This window comes from Alligator mississippiensis, chromosome 1, assembly GCF_030867095.1.
Source record: "Alligator mississippiensis isolate rAllMis1 chromosome 1, rAllMis1, whole genome shotgun sequence".
Taxonomy (NCBI): domain Eukaryota; kingdom Metazoa; phylum Chordata; order Crocodylia; family Alligatoridae; genus Alligator; species Alligator mississippiensis.
In genome coordinates, this window is record NC_081824.1 from 19,810,263 (window position 1) to 19,830,868 (window position 20,606).

Genomic DNA, 20,606 nt, shown 5'->3' on the forward strand with positions numbered 1-20,606 from the left:
ACCTCATAACCAGATTTCCTTTAACCATGATTTTCCATTTCATCCCTGCAGTTTCCTTAATCTCTCTCATACAAAAGTATGTTTCTCCTATTCAGCCCTTTCCCCTATGCCCTCCACGCACATACCAAATGTTCATTCAAACAGACAGCTACAGCTGGGGATTTCTATATGTGTGTGTAAACTTTTAACAGCTGCCTGTGGGTCCTCCTGACCCAGCTCAGTCTCTGGGAAGACCCATTTCAGGATGGGAGGAAGGGGGTAAAGATAGTCACCTAAATGTCATCCCACAGACATTTAGCCAGAGCAGTTGCTCTTGACAAGGGGTTAGAGAACTGTGCAATGAATTATTCAGGCTTAGGGCAGAACCCCTAGAAAATCATCAGCGACTAATGTCCTTTTTTGTAGTAGAAGTGACGGATGACCCCAGTGTTTTCACACACAGACAGTATTTCCATAGAGCATATAAACCCCTTCCTTCCATTGGGTGCACATAATACCCAGGTATGTTACCAGGGTTAGATGTGTGCATGAAGGCAATACTAGGCCATGCCCACTATGGACGCATCCACACATGCAAGCACGTGCGCTTGCAGCAGCTCAAATAGGAGCAGCACAAATTTGAGAAGGGGATTTTTGCCTCAGCGCACACGCCCAGACATGCACTTTGGTGTGGGGCAGGTTGTACCACTTGGGGCAAAATAACCCTGCCCAGCTCCTCCTCTAGCTAGAGCCTGGGGCCAGCACATGTGCTGTCTCCAGCAGTATAAAAACCTGCCCTGGCCAGGAGCCTAGGGCTACTTGCCCTCAGGAGTTTCTGGGGCCTGGGCAATTAGTATCTGGGGACACTAGCCCTTGTGCCAGCTGGACTGCTGAAGCAGCCCTGACCTGGAGTGTCCCCTTTGCCCTCTACCCACTGCAGCAGCCTGGTAGTGCGGGCTGCTGCCTGGCTGTGACCTGCTGCCACTTGAGACAGCATCTGACCACTTGGACCTGCAGCCCCATGGTTGCGCCCCTGCCAGACCCAGATGGGGTGCCCCTGCTCTGCCATCTGGGCAGCTATCAGGCAGAAGATGTGCTCCTTGTGGTGGCCCACTCTGAATTGTCCAAGTGTGTCCTCTTGGCCCCAAATGGCCAAGAGGTCAGCCACCTCATCTGCCCTCCAGCTAGGTCCCCAGTGCTGGCCCTGGGCAGGCTCCTCTGCCTGGGTCTCGCCACTTGTCTCGCCAGCAGAGATCCTGGTGTTCCCTGTTTAAAAATTGCAAATTCTCTAATAAGAAACCCAAATTTTCTCATTAAAATACCCAAAATAGCATTCTTCCCCTATTAAAATGAAATGCCGCTATATATAGAGAGATCAGTTGGGCAATGTTTTGTTGATACATTTACAAGTTTAAAGCGTTTTGGAAGCCTACCAGTGCCTCTGTCATCATAATAAAATAAATTCAAAATATCTATACAGTTTGGCATTTATTTTTGGCTTTTTTGTCATAGAAAAATCAGAGCTGCCCCTACCCCTTTACTCACCAGGATGTACAGCACTGATATGCCAGTGCCCTGCCCCTGCCCTTGCCCCTCACTCTCAACCCACAGCCTTTCTGCCTCCCCAGTCCCATCACTCCTGACCCACAGGGCCAAGTATGTGGGTGGGGGGTTTGTGGGGTGTGGGGTTTGTGGGTGGATTGTTGGGGGACTGTGGGTGTGGGAGGAGCTACTCAGGAGGGATGGGTCCCCTGCCCCTTGCAGGGTGCAGTCCTCCCGCACAGCTCACAGACTGCCTCCACCACAGAGGCCACAGCTCCCTGCCTCAGAACCACAGCCCCCACTGAGGGGCCACAGACCCCCATCAGGGACCACATGCCCCCCCCTGCAGGGCCCAGAGCACCCCCCCATCCTGCCCCAGCCCTGTCCTCATGGCCTGTGGCTTACCAGCAGCAGCAGCAGCCATCAGTGTACCCGGGGCCTCATGGCACAGCCCCCGCTGTGTGGCACGGGGTGGTGGGGTGCAGTGCGGCTTGGCACCAGCCTCCTGGCACCCAGCACTGTCTCTGCCACATTGCACGGGTGCAACCTGGCTCAGTGCAGTGCTGCACAGTGCTGTGTGCCTTTGGGCAGCTCTGGGCCACTTGGGCTGGTGGCACAGGGCCCTGGGTGACAGCCGCACCACCAGCCCCAGCAACCCGGAGCTGCCTGAAGGCACACAGAGCCATGCGGCAGCACACTAAGCCATGCCACACCTGCTCAATGTGGCAGAGGCAGTGCTGGGTGCTAAGCAGCCGGTGCTGAGCCGTGCTGCCCCTGCTGCTTCACACTGCACGGCGAGGCTGTGCTATGAGGCCCCAAGTGCCCTAATGGCCACTACTGCTGCTGGGAAGCTGTGGGCCATGTGGGATGGCTGGGGCTGGGCAGGGGGGCTCTCAGCCCTGTGGGGGGTTTGTAGCCCCTGGGGGTGGACTTTGGCCCCTGCAGGGGGGCTGTAGCGGGTGGGGGACCTGTGCTGCCCCCCATGGTCCCTCACATCCTCACAGCCACACCCCCCCACCTTCCACCCCTCCCAACACCCTACTTACCGGGAAAGGAGCCCAGGTCCAGGTCTCTGCAGCCTGCACCACTATTTGCCTTGCATGGGCAGGCAGCATGCTTCAGCACCAGGGCAAGGGGCAGCCGTAGAGATGCTCTGGCTGGCTACCAGAGCATCTCTGTGGAGGACCCGAGCCTCCAGTTGTGGACCAATTTTTTCCCCCATGTTTTATTGTGGTACTAAATTTTGAGCCCACGCTGCAAATATGCAGTGCAGGGAATGTTTTTTGTTCCCAGCATGCATCTTGTTGTGTCTCAAACTACTTTGAGATGAGGCAAGAGGCATGTGTGGGTTTATCTGGATGCGCCCTATTAGTTTACACTTATAGCAACTCTTTGCAGTCAAAGGGCCCTCAGTACTTTACAAATACAACTTTGGATAGTCAAAGATTCAGCAAACCTAGAGGAGCCCAGATGATGGTGGGTTGGGCTAATAAAGATACATATTGTTCCAACCTCCAGGAGCTTGGAGGGGGGAAGGGGAGGAGAAAGGGGGACTGAGCCCGCCCGCTCCCCCCCCCCAAAGAGACGAGAGCCCCCCTGTAAGATTTGAAAATCATAACCGGGGGGGGGGCTCCAATTGGATTGCTCCTTCGCTTGGGTAGACTTGTTAATCAATAAGCCAATTTAATTTTTTTTGCAGATGCCCCCAAGAGTCAAACTGTAATTTGAGACCTGCCAGCCTCTGCTCCCATGAGTACTGGGGTGGGCAAAATGCAGCCTGCAGGCCGGATGCAGCCTGCCAGGCCATTCTAGCCAGCCCGTGGGGATCCTAAAAAAATTAGAAAATTAATATTTATCTGCCCCTGGCTGCCTATCATGTGGCCCTCGATGGCTTGCCAAAACTCAATAAGCGGCCCTCTGCCTGAAATAATTGCCCATCCCTGCATTAGTAGGTGCCTGTTCCTCTAAGCATTTAAACTGTGCTCTTCACAGATATATGGGAACACTCTTACTACAAATATTCTTCTCTTGGCTTGAGTGCAGCTTTTAAAACCCAATTATAAATGGATATATTGAATTTGTCCAAAACTGGCAGAGGGGCCTATTGCCTGTATGTTGGTTTGGGGTTATCTTTAGTTGTCATCTTTAGTTTTGTTCCATTCACATGAGGCATCCATACTTGGTTAAGACAGAATGAGTTTAAATGATGCCTAAGGATACCTGTTTCGTCTGAGCAGAAGGAAACAATAAGCAGATGAGCCCTACAGTGTTATTTAATCCACTTCCTGCTGTACCAGTATTGTTCCCTGCAACAAATTTTCTTGTGTTTTAACATTATTAATGTTCTTCTTGGAGTGGAATTTCCTGGTGAGACAACAGGAAGGATTTCCCACAGGAAGCAATCTCACATGTGTAGTTTAGCTTACATTATAGTTCCTTCAGTAGGGAAACCACAAAGTCTCATTTTATTTCAATAAGAGGAGAAATCAGCCTTCATTTCTTATATGGCAAGTTGAGTACCTATTCATATTCCCAGGCTTCCGGGATGCTTAGAGGCAGGCTTTACTCATTACAGAGACAAGGACAAATTCTTGAAATTTGGATGATCATTCAGATTTGGATTCCCCTCCCCATGTCCTCCTTTCAAAAGATGAGGGGTGCTTAGATTCAGGCTGTTTGTTCAGAAACGAAGATTGTTCTGAATAAAAGCTTGCATCCAAAAACTCCTTGAAGTGAGATGATGGTCATGAGGATTCACCATAACACTGGACTTAAGCAAACAGATTTAAACACCCATGAACAGAGAGGGATAGAAGAATGGCAATTCCACTTTGTGAAGGAGATAGTGATGCTGACATCAATTTTCATCACAATTTGAACTTTTCCAAATAAAAAAAATTTTTAAAATGTTTTTGATTAGTTGAAACATTTCATGTGGACAAAATCAAAACAAGCTGTCATATTGTATGCGTTATAGTATATTGTCTGTATTTGCATAAATACAGAAGAGAAAATATTCTAAACAAAAATTCCAAAAGCTTCTTTCTAAAAACACTGAAACCAAATTTTTCTATATTGCCAGAATTTTTTTTCTTCCAGATGAAATTTTGAACACGCTTTCATAAAGCAGTAGGATTTCAATAAAACCTCATTTTCCAGCAGAAAATGGTTCTATTGGTATTCTATCAACCAGTAGAATAACTAAAGTTGGTCAAGTGGCGTTCCAGCTCCAGGGGCCAACTTGGGATGTCAGAAATGCAACCACTGCCACTGCTGCCCCGGCTGCCATTTGGGGCCCAAAACTTCCTCATTACAGGTCTGACTCCAGCTGGGTCTTCCCCAGGACTATGGGAACAGCTGAAATTCAGACCAGAATCCAGCTCGTAATAGTTTTCTGTGACCCTTGTATGATGGGAAACAGCAAAGAAATTGTTGAGGCCTAAAGATTTGTCAAAGGTGAGGCAGAGGTGTGGTCTCTGGTGGGATTAGACAGCCTTTCTTCCACTTCATTCCTGGTATTACAGAAAACAATATTAAAGGCAGCATGTGGGTTTGTAAGAGCCCTCAGTTTTACCTGAAGCTTTACATTCCAGCTGTCGGGTTTTTACTTGTTTCCCTTGGAGCCTAGCTCTGAGGAATATGATAGGAGAGATGATTAGAAAAGGCTGGCTGCCAGCAAGTGGGGGAAAAATGTTTCAATAAAAAGGATTTTATTTTGCCAAGGATACTTACATGAAAAAATAGGACCCTTGGGTACAAAACAGAAATAATCCTAAGTATCTTTCTGTCTTCTGATCTACATATCTCCCCTGGCACAGACATCCTATCACACACAAAGCTGTATTGCAAAAACAATTTTTGTTCAGTGTCAGAGCCATGCTAAAAGCAGCCAAAAGATTTTTCAGTACCAAGACTGTGCTAGTTGCTCAGAAGGCAGATCAGATGAATGCAACATCTAAGCATGGGCCCAGCCTACAAAATTTGCATCCAAATCCCAATCCACAATCCTATTAATATTTCCAGGCTTCTGGGGTGCTTGGGGGCAGAGTTTATTTATTACAGAGAGAAGAACAAATTCTGGAATTTGGATAATGCTTCAGATTTGGATTTCCTCTCTCCATGTCCTCCTTCAAAAGACGAGGGGTGCTCAGATTCAGGATGTATGTTCAGACACATCTCACTGCAACCTTAAAACTTAGATCCTCTTAAGTGGATTTAGGTATTTAAGTGCAATCCTATGCCACCCATTCCACCCTGAACATTTTTAACACAAAACCTGGGTGGGTCCTCCACCTCCTCTCTGTCTTTTGTAACTTAAAGCTCACATGAAGGCATGCTACCAAAGATGATAGCTTTCCAGGAACTAAAGTAAAGTGGAAGAGGACTGCACTTAGGGACCTGCATAGCACAAGGGATGCTTAGGAGAGAATTGGGGTTTTGGCCTTAGTAGTCAGAGCCCTCAGTCACAACTCTGTTACTATATTATAATTAGCAAGTGTCCAAACAAAGCCCACTTGGAAGAAACTTTCACTTCACATGCTCTGTCTGGATGAGAGAGGGGAAATCTAGTTGTGATAAACAACTGGTTGAAGGGGGAAAAAATCTCTGTATGATGTAAAAGGTTATTAATAAAAAGTGCACTCTGACAGCAGCTCTTCTTGGGCCTGGATGAATACTCGTTCTTGATAAGCTATACTGGCTGACACTTTCAAACCCCTCAGAGAGACCACCAATGAATAAATAAAGTAACATCTCTCACAAAAGGATGATCATGCATGAAAAACAATGGCTGTGTACATATTGGTTGTGGAATCTGCCAACTCGCGGCTAGATAGTAGAGAAGACATAACCACTTAAATAAAGCCCTCCCCTCTCCCCACCACGTCTTGGCTAAACTCTCTGTGTGTGCATCTTGCACATAAGAGCTGTGATTCAAACCGGGACTCTCAAGGTCCATATGATCTGCATTCATATGTCTTTTTTTCCTCATTGAAGAGCCAAAGAAGAAAAAAATATTGTTAGAGCTTTCATTTGATTATATTTCTGTTTCTCAGTACTAGGTAGTTAAATATAAGGGGCCACATAACACCAATAGTGATCGTAAGTTTGCTGTTACTTAATGTTACTGTTATTTTCCAATAGGGTTGTTTTTATTATTGCAAACATTTCCTGTACAGGATTTCCACAGGGTTTATGGTGTTTATTTGGCACAGAGTTACTTCCATAATACATTCAATATCAATCCAAACACATGCGTCTAATGTGACTTTCTTAAAAATACAGCTAAAGCACATCTGACTAAGCCACAATGATGTACTCAAGGAGTTTTTTTTATATATAAAAAAGGAACTTTAGTTTCTTTCTTTTTTTTAAATTCAGATTCTGATCTGTCTCACTTGTGTAAATGTAGAATAAATTCAATAGGGCTTGATTCTTTGTTCAGGCTGGAATAATGTTTTTGTAGCCAAAGGGTGGTTTTAATTGAAGGACTAGCAGGGGAAGAAGACTGCTGACTGTAGGGGGAAGGGGGAGAGACAGTCTCCATCTTCTGAAGAAGAAGCTGGGTGCATATCTAGGAAGGATCCTGAATTCCATGAAAGACTGATCTATTCAAAGATTACTAAGAGTGGTGAGGAAGCTGAGACAAGGAACTGTGCATACACATTTCTGTAGCATTTCGTCTAAATGTGCATATTTTTTTTGCTGGGGGGAAGTGGAGTGACTGGTTTAGGAACCTTACAAGTCTTACGTGCTTCCGGTATCACTTGTCCCTAGAGAGATGACCTCTCACCTAGGCTGCCTTGAAGGTTGAAGCACGGAGGCCAGATGTGCTTAAGCAAGGGACATATGTGTCTTGAGGCATCAGCACTAATCCTGAGTGCCAACAGTAGCCAGGCTGTGAGGTCCGGTTTCAGTGAAGGGGTAACAAGGAGATATATACAGGAGTATGGCTGCAGATGCATACAGGAGTTTCAGCAAAGGGGTGACAAGGAGATGCATCTGTGCACCTGGGAACTGTGTGTCAGAAAGGCAGAGAAAATTTCAGTACTGAATTTGCTCAGACCCAAGAAGTGAAAGCATGTACATCTGGCATGGCAAGAGTCAAACATAGCAACGTGGAGAGTGTTCAGTAACGGAGGCTTCACCAGGAATCTGGCATCATACCCAGCTACTCAATGCACATTAATGGAAACGGTTAATACACAGTGGTTCTCAAAGTCTTTGGGTCTTGGTTCCTTTTGTAAGTTAGCTGCACTGCTGTGTACCTTAGGTTCTGTGGTTTATATTTAAAAAATCACTTATTTTACTATAAACACACTGTAACTTCTCCAACAACCTAAGAAGTAGGGTGGTGATGTCCTGTATTTTTTATTTTTCTTCCTCTTTTTGCATGCATATTTCTCCTTTACCTTCTTCCGCTTTCCCACTTGTGTATCCTCTATAAGTAATTTTCCCACCAGTGGTGGCATGCAGGAGATACTGCAATTGTGAAGATGGTATAAAAATTTGACGGGAATAGATTAGACCAGACTGGTGGTCCATCTAGTCCAGGATTCTCTCTTAAGCTGGCCAGTACATTGATGGTAGCTTAAAAATGAAAGAAGCCACAAAATAAACCCATTTTTAAAGTCCCGTATAGATCCAACAGAATGATTTTTTTTCTGTGGGAATTAATGTACAGTGGGTCAGTTATTCAGCTGAAATAACATGTCATAGTTCTGGTAAGTTCAGTGGAGCTATGACTATTTCCACTTTATCTGCTTCTAAATACCGGAGAGCAGGACTAAAGCACTTTGGACAGTGAGACATCAGTCTGTAGAAAGAATGGATCATTTCAGTCCATGGTTCACCTCTTCAGTAACTCAAAGGAAGGGAGTATATTAAGTGTTATGTACTGAGCGGTGTGTTCGCTTGTGCACACACACATGCTCACAGATGCACACTCATACCAGTAGGTGGAGTTATTCCATGATGTATTTGTCTCCTGTTGCTGCCTCCTGTTTTGCTTGAGAGCATTCAGTTAAGTCTTTTATTCATGTAATAAAGATGTTTGTCCTGTTGCTCCCTGTGTGATCTCACTGGAGCAAACAAACTCTGGCAATAGGTGAAACTAAGAACACTTCTCAGTGCATGATTTTTCATGGGAGGAATAAAGGGCATGGGTCTTCTGCATTCCTGCCATAGCTCTAAAGCTCTGCTGGCTTTACGTAGGTTCTGCCCATGCTTGTCGTGCATGTAAATCTGCACTGGGATCAGTGACATTTCCTCAAACAAACACTCTTTGAAGGTCAAGCCCAGTTTGTGAGCTAAAGGGATTTGTGGAACAGCAGAAAGTATTTTAAGTAAATAAGATGTAAACATGACCTGTTAGGTCAACGGTGCTCAAAGTTATCAGCACCTAGTGACTGTTTAAACAGCATGCATCTAGGTGTCCACGGCGTTATGTAAACCCACTACTACAGCTGGAGATCACTGCCATCTTTGTTGCCACTTGCAACATGGAAAGAAGAGAGAATATGGCATACAGATAACTTTTACCTATAGTGATGGTCCCTCCAGGCCATGAATGATGCGTGCCTCTGGAGGCTGGGAGGGGCACGGTGACTGCCCACAGGCAGCGGTGGTGCTGGCGGTGGTGGGGGCGTGGTGGTGGCAGCAAGCAGGGAGCTCCCGCAGGTGCCCATGGTGGTGTCAGCGGGGCGGGGCAAGCTCTGACCTCTCGCAGGGGCAGCTGGCACTGTCGGTGGCACTGCTCTCAGGGAGTGTACTAGTAATCTCAGGGGGTACATATGCACCTGTGTGCACCCCCTACATGTCACCAATGCTCCAGGCTAGGATTGGGCAATGCTGTAAGAATCATAGAGAAGTATGGCTGGAAGGGACCTCCAGAGGTCATCAAGTCCAACACCCTGCCTGAGGCAGAATCATCCCTGTCCAAACCATCCCATACAAACCATAATCTAAATTCTACATAAGACTGCTGTCAACTCTGTTGCAACATAGGCCTATGCAACACCCTAACCTGCTACAGGTAAAGCATCCAACATCCTGCCTCTATGAAATGTTGTCAATGTATGCTCAAGAGATCCCAGGTAGAGGGCCACCCCTCCCCCCCAGAGGAAGGGAAAACCCCCACCCTCCATAGCAATAAGACCATGGGGTAAAATTCCTTCCTGACCCCAAATATGGCAGTCAGTCTGACCCTGAGTGGAGGGGCAAACCCCTCTAGCCAGGAACATCTATCTTTTCTCCCAGCAGAAGAAATGGCACACCCCAGTCAAAGTCCCCAGCCTTGGCTGTAGCTAACACCCGATGCCTCTGGGAAGGCTGACCCATATATCAGAAAAAGGGGTGGGGAGTGGGGGCAAACAGCAAAGCCCAAAGGCATGGGAAATACCCACACACACACAGTAGATCATAGGCATAGCTATGCCTAGATCATCCCCGACCAGTGGCTGTCCAACCTTTTCTTGAACACCTCCAGTGATGGAGTGTCCACAACTTCCCTAGGCAGTCAATTGTACTGCCGCTCTAGTCTAACAGTGAAGAAGTCTTTCTGGATATCCAATTTAAACCTACTTTGCTGCAACTTCAGGCCATTGGTCCATGTCCTCCTCTCTGCAGCAAGAGAGAAAAGGTGTTTTCCCTCTTCTTTATGGCAGCTCTTCAACTATTTGAAGACTGCTATCATGTCCCATCTTAAGTACCTTTTCCACAAACTGAATATGTCTAGCTTCTTCAGCCTAACCTCATATGATTTGCCTTCCAAGCCCTTGATCATCTTTGATGCCTGCCTCTGGACCCTGTAACTCCTTAAAATGTGGAGCCTTCTTAAAATGTGGAGCTGAAAACTGGACACAATACTCCAGATGTGCCCTCACCAGTGCAGAATAGAGGGGAATAATTATTTCCCATGATCTTCTGGCAACCCTCCTACCAATGCAGCCCAAAATGCCATTAGCCTTCTTGGCAACAAAGGTACACTTTTGACTCATCCAGCTTGTTGTCCACTGTAACCCCCAGGTCCTTTCCGGAGGGGCTGCTGTTTAGCCAGTTGGACCCAAGCCTGTAGCAGTGCACAAGATTCTTCCATCCTAAGTGCAGGACTTTGCACTTTCCTTATTGAACCTCATGAGATTTCTTTTGGCTCAACCCTCCAATTTGTCTAGGTCACTCTGAATCCTAGCCCTACCCTCCAGCGTATCTACTGCTCCCCCCAGCTTGGTGTCATCCACAAACTTCCTTAGGTTGCAATCCATCCCATCTCAGGGGATCCTGGCCATCAGTTCCTGAAGGAGTCAAAGTCTGTTTTTCTGAAGTTCAGGGTCCTTACTCTGCTGCTCTCCTTTCTTCCTTTTGTCAGGATCCTGAACTCAATCATCTCATGGTCACTGCTGCCCAAGTTGCTGTCCACTTTGATATCTCCCACCAATTCTACCCTGTTTGTGAACAGCAGGTCAAGAAGTGTATGGCCTCTAGTTGGTCTCTCCAACACTTCCACCAGGAAGTTGTCCCCAGCACTCTCCAAAAACCTGTGCACTGCTGTATTGCCCTCCAAATAGATGCAAGGGTGACTGGAGTGCCCCATGAGAACCAGGGCCAGTGATCTGGAAATTTCCACTTGTTATCTGAAGAAAATCTCATCTAGCTAATCCTCCTACTCTGGTGGTCTCCCTATATTGGACACCCACCACGATACCCTTGTTGCTCTCCCTCTGACCCTAGCCCAGAGAGTTTCCATAGGCCTATCTCCAGTTTCACACTGGAGATCTGAACATCATGCAACTCTTTTACACACGGAGCAACTCCTCCTTCCTGCCATGGCAGTATTCTAGTCATGTGAGCTATCCCACCAAGTCTCCATTTTCCCAATTAAATCATAGGGCATTTATTTACGTCTCCTGGGAAAGGGGGGAGAGGGAGGTGCTTTAATTAGAGCGGCTCTTGGAGCTGCTCTAATCACAGTGCCCAGAACATCTTGTGTATCAGTGTCCCCATGCTTTAAAATGGTGGCTGGGGTGTCTTATCTAAAGCTCGTCAAATGAACTTTAGATGAAGTGCCCTAGCTACCATTTTTAAGTGTGGGGATGCCGATACACGATTTGCTGGAAGCTGCTGGAGTGTGGTAATTACCATGCTCCAGCACACTTGATTAATCAAGTCTGCTCTGACTTGCTGTAGTTACAGCCCATCGGAGCAGCCTCCCTGCTCGTGTATAGATGCCTAGAGTTCCTTGACTGCATGAGGTCTTCCAATTCTTCCTGCTTATTTCCCAGGCTCTGTGTGTTCGTGTACTTACCTTACACCTAAGGTAACTAGCTGGTTGCCCTACTTTCTCAAGAAGAATGAGGAGGACTCTTTTATAGCCCCCTCTTCTTTCTACTTCCTCCATGTCTCTTGCTTCCCCACTTACCTCAGGGCTTTGGTCTCCGTCTCCTGGCAAACCTAGTTTAAAACCCTCCTCAATAGGTTAGCGAGACTGTCTGCAAAGATGCTCTACCCTCACTTCATCAGGTGGATCCCATCTCTTCCTACCAATCCTTCTTCTTGGAACAACATACCATGGTCAAGGAAGCTGAATCCCTGCTGGCAATACCATCTACCCTTCCCCTTGACCAGGAGAATTGAGCACACTACCAGTGGCCCCATCCCCTTTACCCTTGCACTCAAAGCCCTGTAGTTACCTCTGGTCAGTATTGTTGGTGGCCACATGGATAAGCATCATGGAGTAGTAGTCAAAGAGTCAGACAAGTCTTGGTAATCCCTCCATGACATCTCAGATCCAGGCTGCAGGCAAGCAGCAGACTTCCTGGGCCAACAGGTCAGGCTGGCAGATGGATCCCTCCATCCCCTGCAGAAGGGAGTCTCCAACCACCACCACCCATTGCATCTTCTTTGTGGCAGTGGTCTCGACCTTCCCCACCTGGGATTCCTGGCCTGACCTCTTCCCCCAATGGAATGTGCTCCTCCTCCTCTGTTGCTAGTGCTCCATATCTCCAGGCAAGCCACTGTAGTTGGGGATGATGACTTCTTCTTGCTGCCAGAAGTCACAAGCTTCCAGCTTCCAACTTCCACCTTTGTAGGAGTCCATGCCTTCTTCCTTTTCTAGCACCGCCTCTGGTAGTCCTTTCTCCACAGTCTGAAAGGTTTCCTCCAGCATGCAATTGATTGATCCATTGATGGCTCCCAAAACTGCATCCACCTTTTGTGCAGCTGCATCGTACTGCAGACTCACATTGAGTCTGTGGTCTACTAAGACTCCCAAATCCTTTTAACATAGTGCTGCCATCCAGCCAGGTGTCACCCATTTTATATTTGTGTTTTTGATTATTCCTTCTGATGTGTAGTACCTTGTGTTTGTCCTCATTGAACTTCATCCTGTTAACTCTATCCCAGCTTTCAAATCTGTCAAGATCACTCTGAAGAAAGCATGAGGAGACTTGTTTTGTTGCTGCCTTGAGTAAACTGTCTCCTTAGATCAGTGATTCCCATATTGTGGGGGACTAGAGATCTGTATGGCCATGGTAGGTGGCCCACAGCTGGTCTAAGCAGCACCCCACCCCCCAGTTTTCTAATTAAAGTCTGATCATAAGGATCCATGGTGGTCAGTGAGACATTTTGAGAATGGGATCAAAATGCTTTGAACTACTGCCTTCAAAGAGCTGTCAATCCAGCGCTATTCCTGAGCTCTAACTTTACTGTTAAAAATACTCCAAACCCAACCATCAGAGCAGCAAGGAAAGGGTCTTCATTCTAGCTGTATCCAAGTAGCACTAGTTATCACTTGATCCCAAAGGAGGATACAAACACCTTGAGGTTTAGATCTCACTTGTCAGGTCATATTACCAATACACCAGTATATAAATCCTGCTTGGTACAAGGCATTTCTGCACAGTATCAGCGAGCTTGCTTTGCTTTCTTCTCCATCAAAATGCCTGCCGTCATTTTTAAACATCCTTTGACTTTGCCCCTACTGTGGATTAGCCCTGAGCCTGCTCTATAGAGGTAGCAGCTTGTCAGGCACTGTGACCTCATTGCCTGGTACAAGATATGAAAAAAACTGCTCTCAGGAGAGAAAGGAATGTACTGCTGTTGAAAACCCTGTTCCAGGAAAATGGAAGGGCTTGACTAACTCGGACAGGGGCTACAGGGTCAGACCCTGTGTGAGGAGGGACTGATGCTTACAAAGGACCAAATCCTGTTTATTTGGAAGTCGAAGGGAAATGCCCACTGATTTGAATAGGAACAAAATAGCAAAAGCATTAAGGAATGCATTTCAGATGTTCTTACAAATGGTACTGAACTTTACAAGGAACTTTAAATAGAGACCATCTGAAAGACACTGTTAGGATAAGAATTGTGTAACTATACTAATAAAAAACCACTTATACTGTCTTCTGTGACTCACGATCTCTGCATTTATTTCCTGCTATAACACAGATTTCTCATGTGACCTAGCTCTGCGTACATCTACACTGTGGTGGCAGCCTGTCCTGGTGAGCATACCCCAAAGCACATCCTGCCAACTCCCTCCTGCTTAAATATACCTAAGATTAAAAAATCTGTGAATGAAGTGGCTGCCTTCTGGACCTCAGCCTCTAATGTCTGTGACAGCAGCCTCTGGGAACAACTATGGGACAGCATCACCATCATGTCTGTGGGTTTGGAGTCCATGGGTGGCGTGATTAAGCAGGATGTGCAGACTGGCACCCTAGCCAGGCAGGTTGCTGCTGAGGTGTACATATGCCCCCTTTGCCTTGGCAGCTGATCAGTACAATGTGTATGATAATAGTCCTTTCTTTACTTCACTCTGTCTTCAAAGCACGGGCTGTTCTTTACCGTGTGGTTGTATGGACAACCTGGTCTCAAATGAACCACTAGGTATATCAGTTGCAAATATGCCATTGATTTCAGTGGGGGAAGGTTGGGACCAAAATAGCATCATTTGAAACACCTAATCCATTTTACAGTTGTGTGCTGGGAAAGTAAATATTGTCTGTGCCTAATCCAGACTTAGAGTGGGCATAATTTTCATGATTCTGTGGATGGTGCTTACTTCCTTGCTTTTATGTCTCTGCAAAGCTCAGCATGATAGGTATTTAGACATGACAGAAGTGATGATAATATAAAAGCTTAAAACAGGATAGAGCAGGGGCTGGCAATCTATGCCACATGGACTGGGTCCAGCCCATGAAAGGTTGACTAGGCCAGGGGCAGCCTGGGGGATTAGAGACATGTCACTGGGCCATGACTCCCATCCACTCTTAAGTGCTCCCCTCCACAGCTCTCCCTGCTGCCGCTCACCTGCATTTACCCTTTCTTCACAATTTGCTTCTCTCCATGGTGGTGGGGATGGGTATTGATGGAAAAGGTAAGAGCAAGCAGCTTGGGTGCTCCCAGGGTCAGGGATATGCAGCCCATAGCAAGGGGTCAGGTCAGAAGTGGTAGGTCATGGCAGCAGAAGGTCATTGACAGCTGGGATAGAGAGAATATTTTTGGCCAGCCCAGATTTTTGTTTGTGATCTATAGGAGAATACAATCTTGATAACGATCAGGGAATTTAGCATTTGATAGTGTTACAGCAAAAATACCATTTCTTCCCTCATTTTCCAAACATTTCAAAAGCAAAGCGGAAACACTCACAGCTGAAAAATTATCTTCCAAAGTTAGCTGGCACTATTTGTACACTTTGCCGCACATGTCTATATGCATGTTCATGGCTGATTCACAGAGTCAAAAGAACAAGTACAAAATGTGCCAAGTAGTGTTATGTAAAATGGGGAAGATTTTACATACATTTATGGTTTTAGTAAACTATTTCAGAATAAAATTGGCTGGCGATATGCAAACTTCTATTTTCTCTCCATGTTTTGAAGATAAGCGTGCTTTGAATTTTTCCATGGGACTGTTTTATGGCTGCGCACAACATGCTTCGTCATGACCAGTAGATCTTAACTTCGTGACCTTAAACACCAGGTTCTTTCTATGTATAACCATTGTTATTTGCCACTGACGATGGAGTGAGCTGTAACATGTTCCTCTCTGATGTTCAACTTGAAAATAAAGCCATGAAACTATGAAACTATAAAACAGGAACATTTGCATAAAATGGAATTCACATTGCAGGCATTTCCGTCTGTTGTCCTTTGGACCATGCAAGCGTTAGCATGCATGCTTTCTCCTGAAAACCTTGCTCTCTCTCCTCAGTCCCACGCTATAAGCACAGTCCTACCTCTGCATTGAGGCTATATGGATCAATGCATGGAAGTAATGAAAATGATCACACTTATTTGGTTTTCAAAGACAAAAACAGCAAAGGGTGAAAAATCTCAGTTCTGAAAACCAAAGAGTTTGTTAAAGCCAACCTGATCAGTGAAAGCTATAAATATATTTTCAAAGCTATAAATATCACACCCATGGAGCCGATATTATTTAAAGCATGTGTGTGGTGAATGTTCTTTGGGATACTCGGAAAATAGTGCTGGAAGATAAAAGCACCACAGTGGTCTGGGAAGTATCAGAAATGCTATAATTCGAGATGGTGACATGCAGCTTTTCTTTATGGCTTGAGAGGAATATACTAGAGCCTTTTTCTAAATGAACGCCGCTGCCAAGAATGCTGTTTATGGTAAAAGTAAAGCACAGAGGGAAGTACTGCTCTGCAGTTTGGCAATGCATCATCATAATGGACATGGCAACAAGTTAGTTTTATGGCACTGTATATCCCATTCTGAATGTCATGGTGGAGCATGACCAGGAACAATTTGCCATAAAAACCACCTGACAGTCCTTCCAAATGGATTCGTCAAACTGCATTAAAATGAACACTAAGCAAATCGGTAGGGACCTTGAGAGGAACGATGAACTCCTTTGTCCCACAGGAGTGCTGCTGTCTTTTGGCAAGATCCTCAGAAGTGAAAGGTCCAGACAAAGCACCTCACATCTACATGCTGGATCTACACATGACAGTCTATGGACACTATAGCACACCTGGGTAAAAACTAATACAGAACCAGATACCAATCAGCATCAAATGCAACTCCTTCTCGTGTATAATTGACAAGTTTTTTCAACGTGGGGCTTTGCATCATCATGAAAACGGATGAATAAACCTTGCAGCAACTCTGGGAGATGGGATGGGAGGCTGGGTCTATAATTATCCCCATCTTTTACAGACAGGCAAACAGGAAATTTGTGGCAAAGCCTGACAGGATACAAGCAGGAGTCTAATAGGACTCCTTCCTGTATCTTAACTACAAACCTGTCCTTGCTCCTGCCTGCACACAGTACAAGGTCAAGCTGTGAACTCAGAAACAAACCTGGATCTTGAATCCAGGCTGTGGGTCTAAGGATGCATCTCTGAAAGCACATGGTATTTTTAAAGATTGGGTTTGCTCTTTAGTCCTTCTCCCACCACCCTCAGATACATCTTGTATCCCATCAGCCTCCCTCAGGCTGCAGAGAGGATGTGCTCAGGCTTCCTGCAGAGCTTCTCAATAGCACTAGTTCCTGAAGAACAAATGTGTGGTATATTTTTTCTGAACCTCCTTAGTGTTGAATGTACTGCCATTTCATCACCTTCGCACCTCCTGCCACCCAGCAGGGAGACGGGAGAGGTGCCACACTCAGTACCCATGCTAAGCTGACTGAAGTCTAAGAAAGTCTCGTTCTCCTTCAGCATCTGGTGGAAATGTCCTTCATTATGCACTGGCTCTGCTCTGAAGGACCTATAAAACCCTAGAAGGAGTCAAGACAAGTTTTCTACTCCCTCCATTGCAGACAGATTTCATGAGAAAGTCCTTGGACCCAGCACCAGGACTACTTCCCCAACACGCTCCCCGTGCTTGTTTATCAGAGCTCATTGCAAGAAGCAGTAATATTTCTATTTAACTCTTTCATAAAGCTGAAGGCAGTGGGAGCTGGAAGGCGTTAGACTTTGGACAATTCCCTTATTTTGTGGAGTTTAGCACCCAAGTTGGAAAGTGTCAGTCGACGTGCTCTCTCCAAGGTCACCTGTTGAGTGAGTGGTACAGTCAGGAACAGGATCCAGGTCCTCTGCACTAAATGCACTGGAACACACAGTCCCACTGCTGGCTCTGAAGGAAATACAGTCAGATCCTGCTTCGCTGAGGGCTACTGGGAGAATCACCGCTGACTTCAATAGAGCAAGAGCAGTGACAATATTTATTCAGGCACTCAGCTGTTTCCTGCAAGTTCTGAAATGCGAGGCAAACTTTATACCAGGGAGTGCAGCAGTTCAGCAGTGCTCACTTTCCCATTGGTTTTTGCATTTTTATATTCTAAATATACCTTGTCTGGTTCGCATGAGGAAGAGAAGATTTGGCACCTACTGAAGGGAAACACAGCTGTTTGGCTTCGAGCCCTTGGAATTTGCTGAACTTCCATGGACAAAAGGGGAAAGGCTAGAGGTCAGGTAGCAATGTTTATTCTACTGTGTTTCTAATCAATTGTCCAAAACCACTCAGAGCACTAAGTGCAGGCTTGACATTGCCGTGGACTAAGTGCATTTCTTGTCTACAAGAACCCCCGAGTCTGTCTGGCACTGCATAAAAATTCCAGTCATTCCTTCAGGTTGCTGTGGGGCTGGCTGATCGCTGACCTGGGAAGTGCAGGAGCCCAGAGCATGCAAGACAGGAACGCACTGCAAAGCAAACACCATTGTTACCTGGTGGAAGTGGAATGTGCTGTTATTTGTTAGACTTGTATGGAAAAAATATTCTGGGCCGCAACAGGTGCCTCCACTACCAGCCGGATGAGTCATCCCTGAAGGTGTCATTGTGGGGGGCTGCTAAAAGAATGACTGCTTTGTACACAAGATTGGGAAATGAAGGAGAGGATTGCCTGTCCAGTCTTTCAACTGAGCTTCTCACATCCTGTGGGCTTGATTCTAAAAAAGGCATGAGCATGGTTTCCTTTCTTGCACAAGCCAAATATGAGGTAGTTTCTCAACATGATGGCCCTTATCCTATATAGATTCAGACTATAAAAAAGGAGACATGAAGTATATAGTCCTTTTCCAATAAGGTTCTGTTAAGAAGAGGGAGGCAACCTGTGGGTCTGCGACTGATCGGGACACAGCTCTCACCACAATCTGATTTCAAAGACTTTATAAGGCATATCCCATAGCGGTTCTGTCTTCTGAGAATTACCCATCCTCTCTCTGTGTCTTTATTTGAAAGCACACAGACAGACAAGGCTTAGGAGGGCTCTTCATTATCTTCCACTAATAACGACCTTAGCCATGGTCTTATCTGCCGCTGTCTCTTCTTTATGATTTCCCACAGTAGCTCTCAGCAGTGCCAGTACTAGCAGCATGAGTGCTGGTGAGGGCTGCTGGCATTTCAACTGCCATGCTAACCTGGTGTGAGCAGCCTGTCTACGTGGCAGAGGTCTAACTTGGGGTGGGCGAGCGGGGCACTAGCCCAGATGTCAATTCAGAGCAGGCACCAGAATGGCAGCCCTCAGGAAGCCTGTTTGGGGAGCTTGTCTGAGTAGGTAAGTGCTCACTTCCCCTCCCCTGCTGCTGGCCAGCTTGCCAAAATGTCAAGTTACACCTCTGACAGGGGGTCCCAAGCTGTACCCACTGATGGCATGACCGCACGCATGAGAGAAATGATGGTTAAAAACCTAGTGCAACCACAGCTTGCTCTTGCTGTAACATGCTCTGTGCTGGGACTCACACACTACTAAACCCAGCGTGATGTAATGCAGATTGTAAAGCCCTTTATGACACCAGCTGACTGTGATTCAGCACCAGGCACAGTGCTACCTCATCAGGGACCTACTACAAGGTACATAATAAATAGCAGTCATAATGACTGTGAGCCCGATGCTCCATTCTGCCACGGGCCCTTTACCCATTTTGTGCTGCCAGTAAAAGGGCCATAAACTCAGCCCAGTCTCCAGGAAATACGCCCAGTATAAGAGGAATAAGCCATAAAACAAACATACCAGGTTTGCACTTCTTCCCCTTAGCTCATCAGTCAAATGAAGAACGTCTGCACCTGGATTGGCAAAATGGACTGCTGGGGCCACGGGCAACTGAGTGCTAAATAGAGCAGTCGTCAGGCTGCTTTATCTTACGCTGGCACTGAAACAGTCCTGTGACCATTTCTGGAAGAGGGAAAGGTAAAGGTAGCACAATGCGAGTCTCCCTCCATTCCTGCACTGAGTACAGTTTATCTTGAACAGAGATCACTGGGGCTCATATGTCCAAAGAGTGAGTAGGAGCGTGGAGTAGCCTGGAGGGCTTTAAACATTGCTAAGCTTCTGGAAAACATCCCTGAGCAGACCAGCCTGTGATATAACCAAAACCAGTCAGGATGGCTTAGCAACAACCTTACTACATTCACTTCAGTCTTCTCCTGCGAGATGATCTCTCAAACTGCTCTGAGCAGCGTATATCTTTGGAACGTAAAAGTCAAAACCACCGGCTTTTATGAAGTAATGGTACTCCATTCACCTAAACACCTGAATGTACCTGGCATGTTATTGCACAAGTTTAGATGCTTCCCCAGAAGGCTTGTATGCTGGTTTCTAGTATATGCTAAAACCTTTGCTGATGTGTGTCTGCTGCTACGGTTATCTGTGCTGGCTACGTAAACTACCACAGGCATGCTGGCAAGGGCCGCAATTGCACCTTGTTCCCAAGTTTGTACAGGGCTGAGCACAATGAACCTCTGCTTGATGATGGGAGTTGCTAGGCAGCCCTGCAATATAAATAATAAATACTAACAGTGAGGATCCTGACCAATTAACTGACTTGCCTAAGATCACGTGCTGGAAGCCCAATCACAGCCCACTGACATCAATGGGAGTTTCACCATTGGTTTCATCAGGAGTAGGAGCACGCCCAGAGTCAATAACAGCAAAGAGCAGGAACAAGGAGCACCTAATTCACTAACAATTAGACTGCAGCTCCTTTGGGAGAGCACACTGTGTCCCGACTCAACAGAGCAGCAAACTGGTCTCAGCTGGTGGCACAAGATGACCCAGCATAAATATTTGGCCAGTGCTGGAAATGAACCTGGTTACGGAGATTCGGCACTGACCAGTTCCAAAAC